The 12,141-nt window shown below is 36.3% G+C and overlaps 1 long non-coding RNA gene and 1 other non-coding gene across 4 annotated transcripts; one reads left to right on the forward strand and one right to left on the reverse strand.

Annotated features, from left to right (window-relative positions):
• Window positions 1–2,752: 2,752 nt before the first annotated feature.
• On the forward strand, window positions 2,753–2,859 carry LOC148210365 (small nucleolar RNA R71). The gene has a single exon (XR_015792521.1). It is a non-coding gene; the product is annotated as a small nucleolar RNA R71 (small nucleolar RNA).
• A 2,821-nt stretch (window positions 2,860–5,680) lies between these two features.
• On the reverse strand, window positions 5,681–10,581 carry LOC111025240 (uncharacterized). Of its 3 annotated transcripts, none has more exons than XR_002603488.2 (4): window positions 9,829–10,581; window positions 6,454–6,552; window positions 6,122–6,218; window positions 5,681–5,993 (listed from the first exon to the last, which is right to left on the reverse strand). It is a non-coding gene; the product is annotated as an uncharacterized LOC111025240 (long non-coding RNA). The 3 variants fall into 3 exon arrangements; XR_002603487.2 differs by having other exon boundaries at window positions 5,681–5,996; XR_002603486.2 differs by having other exon boundaries at window positions 5,681–6,218; window positions 9,829–10,579.
• Between the last annotated feature and the right edge of the window lie 1,560 nt (window positions 10,582–12,141).

Consider the following 12,141-nt stretch of genomic DNA (forward strand, 5'->3'; position numbering starts at 1 on the left):
GTACCATAAAATGGCACTTCTCCCAATTAAGCACGAGGTTAGTCTCTTCAGATCTTTTTAAAACATTCTATAAGTTCTCTAAACAAACATCAAACGACTCACCAAACACAGAAAAATCATCCATGAAAATCTCTACCGTGCTTTCTATCATGTCAGATAAAATAACGGTCATTTTGGAAGGTAGCAGGAGCGTTACAAAGCCCAAACGGCATCCTTCGGAATGCAAATGTCCCATAGGGACACGTGAACATGGTCTTTTCTTGGTCCTCCGGGGCTATAGTAATCTGGTTGTAACCAGAATACCCATCGAGGAAAGAATAGCACTCTTTCCCTGCAAGACGATCAAGCATTTGATCAATAAAGGATAATGGAAAATGGTCTTTTCGAGTTACCTTGTTTAAGCGACGGTAGTCCAACACTCTCCAACCAGTCACCATTCTAGTTGCAATCAATTCGTTGTCGTCATTTGTAATCACCGTCATACCACCCTTCTTGGGAACGCATTGAACCAGGCTAACTCAGCTGCTATCCGAGATGAGGTAGATCACTCCAGTATCTAACCATTTAATGATTTCATTTTTGACCACCTCTTTCATTTTGGGGTTAAGCCTCATTTGGCACTCAATAGAATTAGTGGCTCCTTCTTCTACGATGATTTTGTGCATGCAAAAAGTATGGCTAATTCCTCTAATGTCCTCTATTGTCCATCCAATAGCCCTCTTATACTTAGATAAAACCTGCAAAAACAAAGATTCATGTTCATTAGACAAATACGAAGAAATGATAACGGACAAAGTATCGTTTAAACCCAAATGAGCATATTTTAAATGAAAAGGTAGGGATTTCTTCTCCAGTTCTGGAGATACAATGATGGAAGGTTGCAAGGTCTTCAAATCCGCTATAGTTGGCTGCAAAAACTCAAAACACTCAAATTGGGGCAAAATTGCGCCATTTTGGCTTCTTTTTCTACGATCTCCAAATCTACTTTTAAGTCTTCCACCATCATTTGCTAGAGTTCCTCTATGATTGCCCCTATTGTAAAGCACTCCTCGACTTCATCCAGGAGACGCATCGCATCAAGGACATTGAAGGTTACCTGCTCATCATTGACCTTCATAGTGATCTCTCATTTCGTAGCATTCAATATTGTATCTCCAGTTGCTAAAAATGGCCTCCCTAGAATAATCGACACCTCAAGATCTGCTTCATAATTCAAAATTATAAAATCGGTGGGAAAAATAAACTTACCAACTTTAACAAGCACATCTTCTAATTTTCCTTTCGGTTTCTTTATGGACCTGTCAGGTAGTTATAAAGTGAAAGTAGTGAGACAAGTTTCTTCTATATCTAACTCTTTAATGACAGATATAGGCATAAGATTAATGCTCACTCCTAAGTCACACAATGCTCTTCTTAGGTTCTTACCTCCTATTGGGCAAGGGATAGTGAAACTACCTGGGTCCTTACACTTAACAGGCAATGGATTCCCCAGAGCATCACTATTACACATTATTAAGGCTACCGTCTCATGCTCACCTAACTTCTTATTCCTAGATATGATGTCTTTGAAAAACTTGGTGTAGTTAGGCATTTGTTCTAAAGCATCTATGAGAGGTATATTTATATGCAACTGTTTTAGAATCTCAAAGAACTTCTTAAAATGACTATCCTGATTCTTTTTAACTAGCCTTTGGGGGAAAGGTGGAGGAATCTTAATATTACCTACCTGTGGGGCAGTGTTGGGCATTACTTGTTTACCTTTATCCACCTTCTTACCTTTTTCTTCTGAACTTAGGGGTTCTGCTTTCTCTTCTTGTTGTGGATTGGAGGTGGATGCAGGAACAGGTGTAACTGCATCACTTCCTTCGTCTGGAAGTGAGGGTCCTTCATAACTTAGTCCGCTTCTTGTGATAACCGTCTTACAATGTTCCTTTCCCTCACGACCTCGCTTCGGGTTCTCTGTATGTCCAGGCCATGTACCTTAGGGTCTAGATTTTTGGTCATTTGCTATTTGCCCCACTTGTATCTCCAAGTTCCTTATCGCAGCATCAGTTCTTGTCATAAACTCTTTTGTTGAAGCTTCACTTCTTGTCATGAATTCTTTCATCATGGCCTCCAAACTTGCGTTGCTACCATCTTTCTGAGTAGTATTTTGACCTCTTTGCTGATTGTATTGTTGTGGACGCGATGCCAGTTGAGTTAGAAAACCAAGAGAAGTGTAGTTTTGCTGGTATTTTTGAGCAAGTGCTTGCGCACTGCTACTAGCTACTCCTTGGTTACTCCAAGAAAAGTTTGGATGGTGCCTCCATCCAGGGTTGTAAGCGTTTGAATATGGCTTGAAATTTTGCTGGGAACCTTGACCTACATAGAAAATAGACTCTGGATTAGCTGGACAGTTCTCATACAAGTGGTTATCACCATAATAGACACAGATACATCTGAAATTTGTAAACAGGAGAGGTTTCAGGTATTGCCAAAACGTGTCAGCTGGATTAACATCTGGTTCGTAGCCGCCATTTGGGCTTGTATTGAAGCTACTGTATCTAACTCAAAGACTCCGACTGATACTTGCTTCTTTGGCAATAGCCTTCCTATTTCGCATTGGTCATTAATGTCTGTCATCTAGTTTAAGATATCAACGATCTCATTAACCGACTTTTCTAACAACGAGCCATTGGCTACGGTGTTCAACATCATTCTCGATGAACGATCCAATCCTCTATAGAATTGTTCAATCTGCACACATGCGGGCAATCCATGGCTCGGGCATCTTCTCGGTAATTCCTTAAAATGCTCCCAAGCTTCTTGAACTGTTTCGTTCTTCTTTTGTCAAAAAGACACAATGTCTTCTTGAAGGTCTGGTTCCTGGTCAAAGTGTGGTACTTTGCCAAAAATTTCTCTGTTAGTTCCGCCCATGTGTTGATAGAATTTGGTTCTAGTGCGTTTAGCCAAGTCCTTGCACCAGTCCTGAGAGAAAAAGGAAACATTTTTAATCTTAGTGCATCCTCATAGACACCAGGAAGTTAAAATGAATTCGCTATTTCAATAAAGGATTTGAGATGGGAGTAAGGATCTTCGTTAGTCAGTCCTTTGAATTGGCCCATCGTCTGTAACATCTGGAACATGACTGGCTTGAGCTCGAACTATGCAGCTTGAGGTAAAGGATTATTTATCCCAAAATTTAGGTTGTGGAACGCATGAGTAACATAATTCTGCATGACTTCATCTCGGTTATCTGCTAGGAGGATCGGATTAGGCACTTATCCTGCTCGGTTTTCTACTCCTTCACCTGCCATATCTCCATTCACTAGTGGATTTTGCGGCGGTGGAGAATCTTGTGGATTTTTATTCATCTCGATGGTATCTTCTTCAATTTCTACTTCTTCAACTTCTTTCTCTTTTTGATTTTCTCAACATTTTCTCAACCTCTGCTCACGCCTTATCCTCTTAAGGGTTCTTTCAATCTCTGAATCAAAGGTCAACCAACCAGACCATGTGCTCATACAAAACTCCCTTAAAGGTTAGATATTACAATTAAGTCCAATGACAGCGGTATGCAACAATCAAACAATGAAACAATTCACTTGAAAAGAATATGAATTGAAAACTTAAGTCCCCGGCAACGGCGCAAAAAACTTGTTGGGACTTTCTCTACCTTTAAAAAGATTAGAGACTCGTACAAGCGCACACAGTCACAAGTAATACTCGGAAGTAATCCAAGGTCGAATCCTCAGGGACTTGTTGCTTTTCAAAATCAAGTAATGCAGTGAAATAGTTCAAATATGCAATTGTGATTTAGGAAGAAAAATGTGATCAAATGTTGTTGTTTGGGGTTTTACCTAACAAGCAATTTAATAAAACTCAACCTCCTTGTCTTCTACCTTAGTTTTGATCCACAACATGGAAAACACACTATGTTGGGAAAATGCACCAGGTGCAATTCCTGACTTTTCTTGGGATTTGAGTTCTACTCTTTCACTACCACTTTTGGTTGCTGCAGAGACTAGAGTAACCTACAATCATATGCCTATGTGTGATTACAATCCTAGAGAATATCTACCAACTCATTTGCATTATGGGTCAGAGGGCCTATGCCTAGGACCATGTTTTATGCGCTTATTCCTAAGTCACATCCCATATTGGTTTCCTATTATTTTACCTAACTCACCTTTCCCAAGGTTGGACTTTGGTGTACAAATCAAATTCCCACTGGCCAAATGGAAAAAAGACGTAAAGAGAAGTTTTTAGAAACCAACCCAAAAAAGTGTTAGACGCAATCTGGCCAAAATCCCGAGTGTGTTGAAAATCAAATCATTTGACTAAGGCATTTCACAAGAAGGTTGATAACTAATCTAGAACATAACTAAATGAAAGTAAATGCACGAAAACATAAAGAAAGTAGTTTTCATTGAATTTAAATGAATAAATAAGTCGTACAAGAAGTTCTAGCTCGACCCTGTTCTCTCTCGAGTGTGGGGGGAGTTGAAACTCGCTAAAGAACTTTAAAAGAACAGAATGAACAAAGAACGGAAGTAAGAACAAAAATTAAAAGCAATACAAAAGGTAAAAGCGTGAAAAACAAAGAAATGAACAACTAGAACATGAACATAAAACCTAAAGACGTGTTCTACAACTAGAGAGCATCTAAAAGAAGATGAAATGAAGCTTCTAAGGGATGATTTGCTGATGGAGGGATGACTTCCTTTTATAACACCATATGTTGGTTGAAACTTCCCTCCATTTTAAGTGGAAAAGGGTTGAGATTCACCTAACCATCTCACTTGGACTTGGACTCACAGTTTTGAACATGTGGGAAATGTCCTCCTTGCCCTTCATTAATCAAAACGTGCGTTTTGACATTTTGTCTTCCAAAAATGCACCGGGCGCAATTCTGCAAAAACAGAATTCTGTTATTTTCTTCCAACTTTGACCATCGCATTTTTCTCATATTTTTCCTAAAGTACCATAGTTTGACTTTTATACATAAATAATCTATGCATGTTCTACTTTAAGAATATGTGGTTCTTTTGGGCAAATAATGATGGAAAAGGGGTAAAAAACGTGGTCAAACAGGGCTACCGACACATGTTTCTGCAGTAAAAAGTCAACCGTAACAGTTGCATTCCTTCATGAATCTAAAAATCCAGATTCATCCACATATTTAATGTATTATGTTTTTTTTAATCCATATGTTTGCATTCGAAAGGGTTCATGAATGATTTTGAAAGGGTGGTGGCTGTATTTAGACTATTTACGCCAAGAGTTGTGTTCTTTCATGGTGTCTTTCCAATTTCTATAAATAGGGATGTACATTTGCTTTTCAAACACAACATTAGATTAATGAAAGTCCAGATTGAGTTTAGTCTCTCTCAATCTTTAAGCTTTCTTTGTATTCTTGTGTTTAGAATGCATGTTTAGAACTTTCAATCTAGTTTGATCAATTAGGTTGTGGAGAGTTCGAAATCTTGAAGATAAGAACAAGTTCTCTTTTCTTCTTGATCTTTGATCATCTTACCAAGCATAAATCTGTTTAACTTTCTTGGGATTGGTTCATCATCTTGTTATTGGGGTTATTCTTATTATTGTTGTGGGGGTTCACCTCAAATAGAGGAGTTCTCATGCATAATTGAGATATATCATTTATCATTAAAGAAGACAGTAGAGAAAATAATCCTTCCAATTTGAGAATAGAATCTTCAATTATGAGAAAAGGAAGAAAGGCTCATAATATAAAGCAAATGAGTTCCTACACGTGGAGCCAAAGTATTTGTTAGAAAATAACAAACTATCACACACAAGAAATAAAGAAGAATAGACCCAAACAATATAAGGATAAATAAGATTCTATCATCCCCCGCAAGCAAAGCTGGGCCATGCACAGTAAGTTTGGTCCGTAGACTATGAAACCTTTGTGTTGGGAGTGGCTTTGTCATGATATCAGCGAGTTGGTCCTCTGATGGTACAAACCAAACTAATAATTGTTTACGAAGCACCTGCTATCGAATAAAGTGATGATCAATCTCTATATGCTTTGAACGTTTATGTAAAACTGGATTTGCAACCAAGTAAGTAGCACTGACATTATCACACAAAAGTAAAGAAGTTGAGGGCAAAGAAATACCAATTTCGAATAACACAGACTGAAGCCAAATAAGCTCGGCAATAGCATTGGACATCCCTCTGTATTAAGACTCGGCACTAGATCTAGAGACAACTTTCTGTTTAGAATATGACCAAGATATCAAGTTATTACCGAGAAAAAACACAAAACCCACTAGTATTGCACCTATCATCTGGGCAACTAGCCCAATCAGCATTTGTGTGACAAGTCAGAGCTAGATGGGAAGATCGTGTAAAAGTAATCCCAAGAGGAGTTGTACATTTAATATAGCACAAAATTCTCTTGACTGCAAGCCAATGTTATTTAGTTGGAGCATGAAGAAATTGACATACTTTATAAACAAAAGCTTAAGTCCAGGCGAGTGAGAGCACAATCCTGGAGAGCAGCAACAATGCTTCTATAGAGAGATGGGTCATGAAAGGGTTCACCATCTGTGAGAGACAAAGTCTTATTAGCAGCCATTAGAGTGTCAGTAGGTTTGTAATTTGTCATTTCAGTTCTCTGTAGAAGATCATTTTACACTGAGACATGTGTAAATAACCATCATTTCTACTTATCTGCATGACTAGAAAATATGATTGCTCACCCAAATCTTTCAGCGCAAAAGTAGAATTCAAGGAAGATACAAACTGCTGAATAAATTTCAAGTCCTTTCCAGTCACTAAGATATCATCCACATATATTAAAATAATAACCAATATAGAATTCTTGTTGTAAGTAAACATAGACGTATCAGATTTAGAAGCCGCAAAATTCCACCAAAGAAGACATGTACTAAGTTTTAAGAACCATTCATGAGGGCTTTGTTTCAAACCATATAAGGCCTTACGCAATCGGCAAACATAGGAGGGTCTATCTTTATCGACAAAGCCTTGGGGTTGAATCATATACACCTCCTCTTGAAGATCGTCATTTAGAAAAGCATTGTGAACATCAAGTTGGCGAATATGCCACTTAAATTGAACTGCAAAGGAAATGACAACTCGAACAGTGGCTGGTTTAATAACTGTATTAAACATCTCAAAATAATCAATTCCATAAGCTTGATCAAACCCACGTGCCACAAGACGAGCCTTATAACCTCAATCTCACCATTCGATTTTAACTTAAGTTTGTATACCCATTTGCAGCCAATAACTTTTCTACCGGGTGAAGGTTCAATAAGATCCCAAGTGCCATTAGTTACCAAAGCTTGAAATTCCCTAGCCATGACATCTTTCCATTCAACACAATTTACAACTTGTTTAAAAGTTGTAGGCTCAACTGGAAGAGATGTAGAAAGGGCAGAGGAAGCAAACCGAACTTTGGGTTTAGAAATACCGGCCTTAGCTCTTGTTATCATAGGATGGGTGTTTATAGGTAAGGGATGGGTAGTATTGGTTACGGTGGAACGGGAGGTAACCCAGGAGAGGTTTTTGTAGGAGTATTGTTGGAGGAAGGTGAAACATTAGTGGAAAGGGTTGTTGTAGGAATAGTGTTGGAGGAAGATAAAAAAAGTCAGGAGGAAATGGTGGACTCATAGAAATAAGGGAGGAAGCAGGGGAGGATATTGGTAAAATTGGGAAAGGTATGGGAGTAAAAGAAGTAGAACTAGGCGCAGTTTGTTTGACGGGTCAAAAAGAAAAAGACTTGGAAGCGCAAAGAAAGACAGATTCATTTAAAACAACGTGACGAGACACATAAACTTTACCCAATGAAGGATCGAGACATAAATAACCCTTATGATTGGAACTATAACCAATGAAGATGCACTCTTTGGAGCGAAACTGAAGTTTATGTGTATTGTAGGGGCGAACAAAAGGAAAATAAGCACAACCAAAGGTTATAAGCAAATGATAATCTGTGATAGAATTAAATAACTTTTGATAAGGGGAAAGAGAGTTAAGAACTGAGGTAGGTAACCTATTAATTAAAAAAACTACTGTTTGGAAGGCAAAGCTCCAAAAAGATAAAGGCAAGTGAGAATGAGCAAGTAATGAAAGTCCCATTTCGACAACATGACAATTTTTGCGCTCAACTCTCCCATTTTGTTGGGGTGTATAGGGTTAAGAAACACGATGAAAAATATCATTGGAGTTTAAAAAGGAAGAGACGTATCAAAACTCTTCACCTCAATCGGTTTGAAGTCATTTTATAGATTTTCCAAATTGAGTCTCAACAAGGGATTTAAAGTTCCGAAAACAAGGAAACGTCTCATCCTTACTTTTAAGTAAATAAAGCCAAGAAAAGCGAGTAAAGTCATCAACAAATAATAGGAAATAATGAGCTCCATTAATTAAAGTTTGAGGGGAAAGGCCCTATACATCCAAATGAACCATTTGAAAAGGTTCGGTAGTTTTTGTAATGGACAAAGAAAAAGGCAAACGATGACTTTTAGCTAACTGACAAGAAATACAAAAAGTATTAGCATGACCTTTAGACAAGGACAAATTACAAAGAGACAAAATTTGCTGCAAGACTGAAGCAACAGGGTGTCCAAGACACAAATGTCAATTTGGAGACGATTGAACAGAAGATAAAAAAGCAGCAGCTAAAGGAGTGGAGCCAACAGAAGAACTTATTAAGTTAGAAGTGACACTATATAAACCATCATCAAGCGATCCCCGAAGAAGAACCATCTTGGACCAAAGATCCTTAACAAGGAAAAAAGAAGAGTAAAACTCAACAAAAGCTTGATTATCTTTGCACAAATGAGCAATACTAATTAATTTCTTAGAAATTGTAGGTGTGTGAAAGACATTATGAAGAAAAAAAGACCTATGAGAGGAAGATAAAGCAGAAGAACCAATATTTGAAATAGAAATTTTCTTACCATTTCCCACTGTGACTTCTTCACCACCATTATAAGATATTGGGTTACAGAGAATTGAAGAATCCATAGTCATAGTGAGTAGCTCCAAAGTCCAAAAACCAACCTTCATATAGATGTTGAAACTCATGTGTGATCGAAGAGGAATCAGTGTTTGTTGGACAAGGTTGGGCTGAGTATGGTGATATAGGGTTTGTGGTGAAGATGATTGGTAAGCAAGGTTGGTTCGATGATAACAAACAGTAGCGGAGTGACCAAATTTTCCACATATTTGACATTGGATTTTTGGGCCAGGAGGTTTAGAATGTCATTTGTGGACAGATTGAGGCTTACCAAAAATACTGGGAGGAATTTGTGCCGCGGAAACAAGGTGTGGAAATGATGTTTTTGACTGATTAAGAAAAAAAAAGCCTTTGGAGAATGACGTTTGTTATTGTGTTGAAAAGAAAGATTTGAGAGATTGGCTTAGGCAATATTAAGCTAATCCACAATATTTTGTTTTTCCAACGGTGCTTCATAAGCCAAGAGAAGGTTGCGAACATTTTCTAAAGAATGAGAATCTACTCTATTTCGAATAGATGTTACAAAAGCATTATATTCAGTGCCTAAGTCATCAAGTATATGAGCCAAATGATCACGATATGAGATAGGTTCACCAATGGCAGCAAATTTATCTGCAACTTCTTTTATTTGAGAAAGATACTCACTCACAGATAATCCATCTTTCTTAATACTCTGTAATTGTGCTTTCAACCCCATAATTCTAGCAGTAGTTTTAGAATCATAAGCACGATTAAGAGAAGACCAAATTTCAGAAGCAGTCTCTAAAGATATAATTTTCCCCATCATCTGTTCAAACAAAGAAGAATAAATCCAATATATAAGGATGTGATTGTACCTTTCCCAAAGAGAATAATCTGGATTCAGATGAAGTCTTTGCTGGTCCAGAAATTGTGGTGGAGGAAAAACCGTCGCATCAAGAAACCCACGAAGTCCATTAGCAATAACAACATTCAGAAGTTGATTCTTCTAGAGAAGAAAATTTGTATCAGTCAATTTGACACTCAAAGGCTAAGGTAAAGTAAGAAACATGCTTGTAGAGTGTGGATTTGGTGGTGGAGGAAAGTAGTGTTGTGGTGGGGCTTGAAATTGTATCTGGACTGGTTGGGTTTGGATATTGGGGATTGGGTTGGGGCTGTAAATGGATGACGCTATGCATTTTGGTTATAATATGAAGGAGTAGACGGAGGAGGTTGTGGGTATGATGATTGTGAAATAGGACGAAATGAATTTTGTGGAATCGAAGAAAAGGGGTTGTGTGGATAGTAGGGATTTGGTGGGTAATAAGGATTTTGTGGGTAATAGGAATTTTGCTGTAGAGATGGGCGAGGAACAATGGTTTGTGCATTAGGATTAAGTGATGGTGGGATAATCGGCTGAGGAACGGACGTAACTGGTCTAAACTGATTTTGTTGTAGATGAGTAACTACTGGTGTTGGTATTGGAGTAGAAGGGGTAGAAATAGGAGTTAATTGTCCAGATGATGAAGAAGAAGCATCTAACACCATGGAAAAAGAAGAGCCTATAGCTCTGATACCGTAAAGAAGACGGTAGAGAAAATAATCCGTACAATTCGAGAATAGAATCTTCAATTATGAGAAAAGGAAGAAAGGCTCATAATATAAAGCAAATGAGCCTCTACACGTGGAGGCAGAGTAAAATAACAAACTATTACACACAGGAAATAAAGAAGAATAGACCTAGAAAATATGAGGATAAATAACATTCCATCGATAATGATTTTAACACTAAGCCAACTTCATAGAGAAAAAAATCAAGCAACACAGCAAACTCTTTGAAAGAAAAGGAAAAAGAAAAAAAAAAGTAGTTATAAATATGGCAAAAATATTTAGTAAAATTAGAAAAATAGCAATCACATTTAGTTTTTTTTTTTAATATAGCAGTTAAAAAAATGGAGGCCCAATTTTAAAACGACAACTTTACCCAAATGATATATATCTATAATATATCTGTAATATATCTATAATATATCTGATTACTGATATATATATATATATATATGTGTGTGTGATATAATACTGATATGAGTGTCTGATATACTTATAATATGTATGAGATATACGTATGATAGACTAGTGATATGAGTGTCTGTGCAATATGACTTTGATATATATCTAATATACATCTGATATAAGTGTCTAATATACTACTGATATACTATTGATATGAGTGACATATTTTGAAATACATAAAAGATTTTTGCTACCCACTGTAATTTCTCAAAAAGAGAGAGATAATAGTGTTTTTTTTTTTTGGTACGTGGATGTGGGGATTCCAACCTTTGGTACGTGGATGTCGGGAATGTATGACTTAATCAATCTAGCTATATATACTGAGATCATTGAGACAAAATAATTTAGGTCATCTATCACAAAATTACAATAGTGATAGAAGTAATATAAAAGCTTTTTTGTATTATATAAGATGTCAAAATTTTATAGCATTTATATTTATCGAAAATAATTATCGAAAAACAAATATAAGTATAGCACGATGATAAAGCCAAACATAAGCATTTATCATCAAATATCTAATTAAAACTCTCAAAATTCTAATTAAAAGGTAAAAAAAAAAAGTTTTTTTTTCTTTCAGATAAACAAATATTTTGCAAAAGAGAATTTTCTTTGAGGGTTAAGGGAAATTAGATAAATAAAGATAAATAAAAATAAAAAGAAAAACCTCTCCATTTTCTACTTTTTAAATTTCTTTCATGTTTTCATTTTTTAAGCTCCAATTAAAGCAAGCAGTAAAGTGAGTGAAATGTAATCCATTTTTTAGCTTTAATTTTATGCGACCTGAAAGCAAATATTAACCCAAAAAATATGAGTTACAAGAAATCTTTTATTTCTTCAAATATGTACTAAATAGATAATGCAATCCAAAGATGCTATTTTATTAATGTTGAAAAATCTGTTGTAAATGTCCAAAGAAAAGAGAAAAAGAAAAATACCTGTTGTTTAATAATACCTCTTGGCTATTTATAAGGGGAATTTTGGGTGGGTGGCTAAATTTGGTATATATTTTAAAAAATGTTCATTTATTTTTAATTTTACACAAAAATATTTTAGTAATTTTACAAAATATAATGATTTTTCCACAATTTCCTTTCCTTTTCATGTTTTTTTTTGAA

Source organism: Momordica charantia, assembly GCF_013281855.1.
Source record: "Momordica charantia cultivar OHB3-1 chromosome 7 unlocalized genomic scaffold, Mcharantia_2.0 BLBB01000007.1, whole genome shotgun sequence".
Taxonomy (NCBI): domain Eukaryota; kingdom Viridiplantae; phylum Streptophyta; class Magnoliopsida; order Cucurbitales; family Cucurbitaceae; genus Momordica; species Momordica charantia.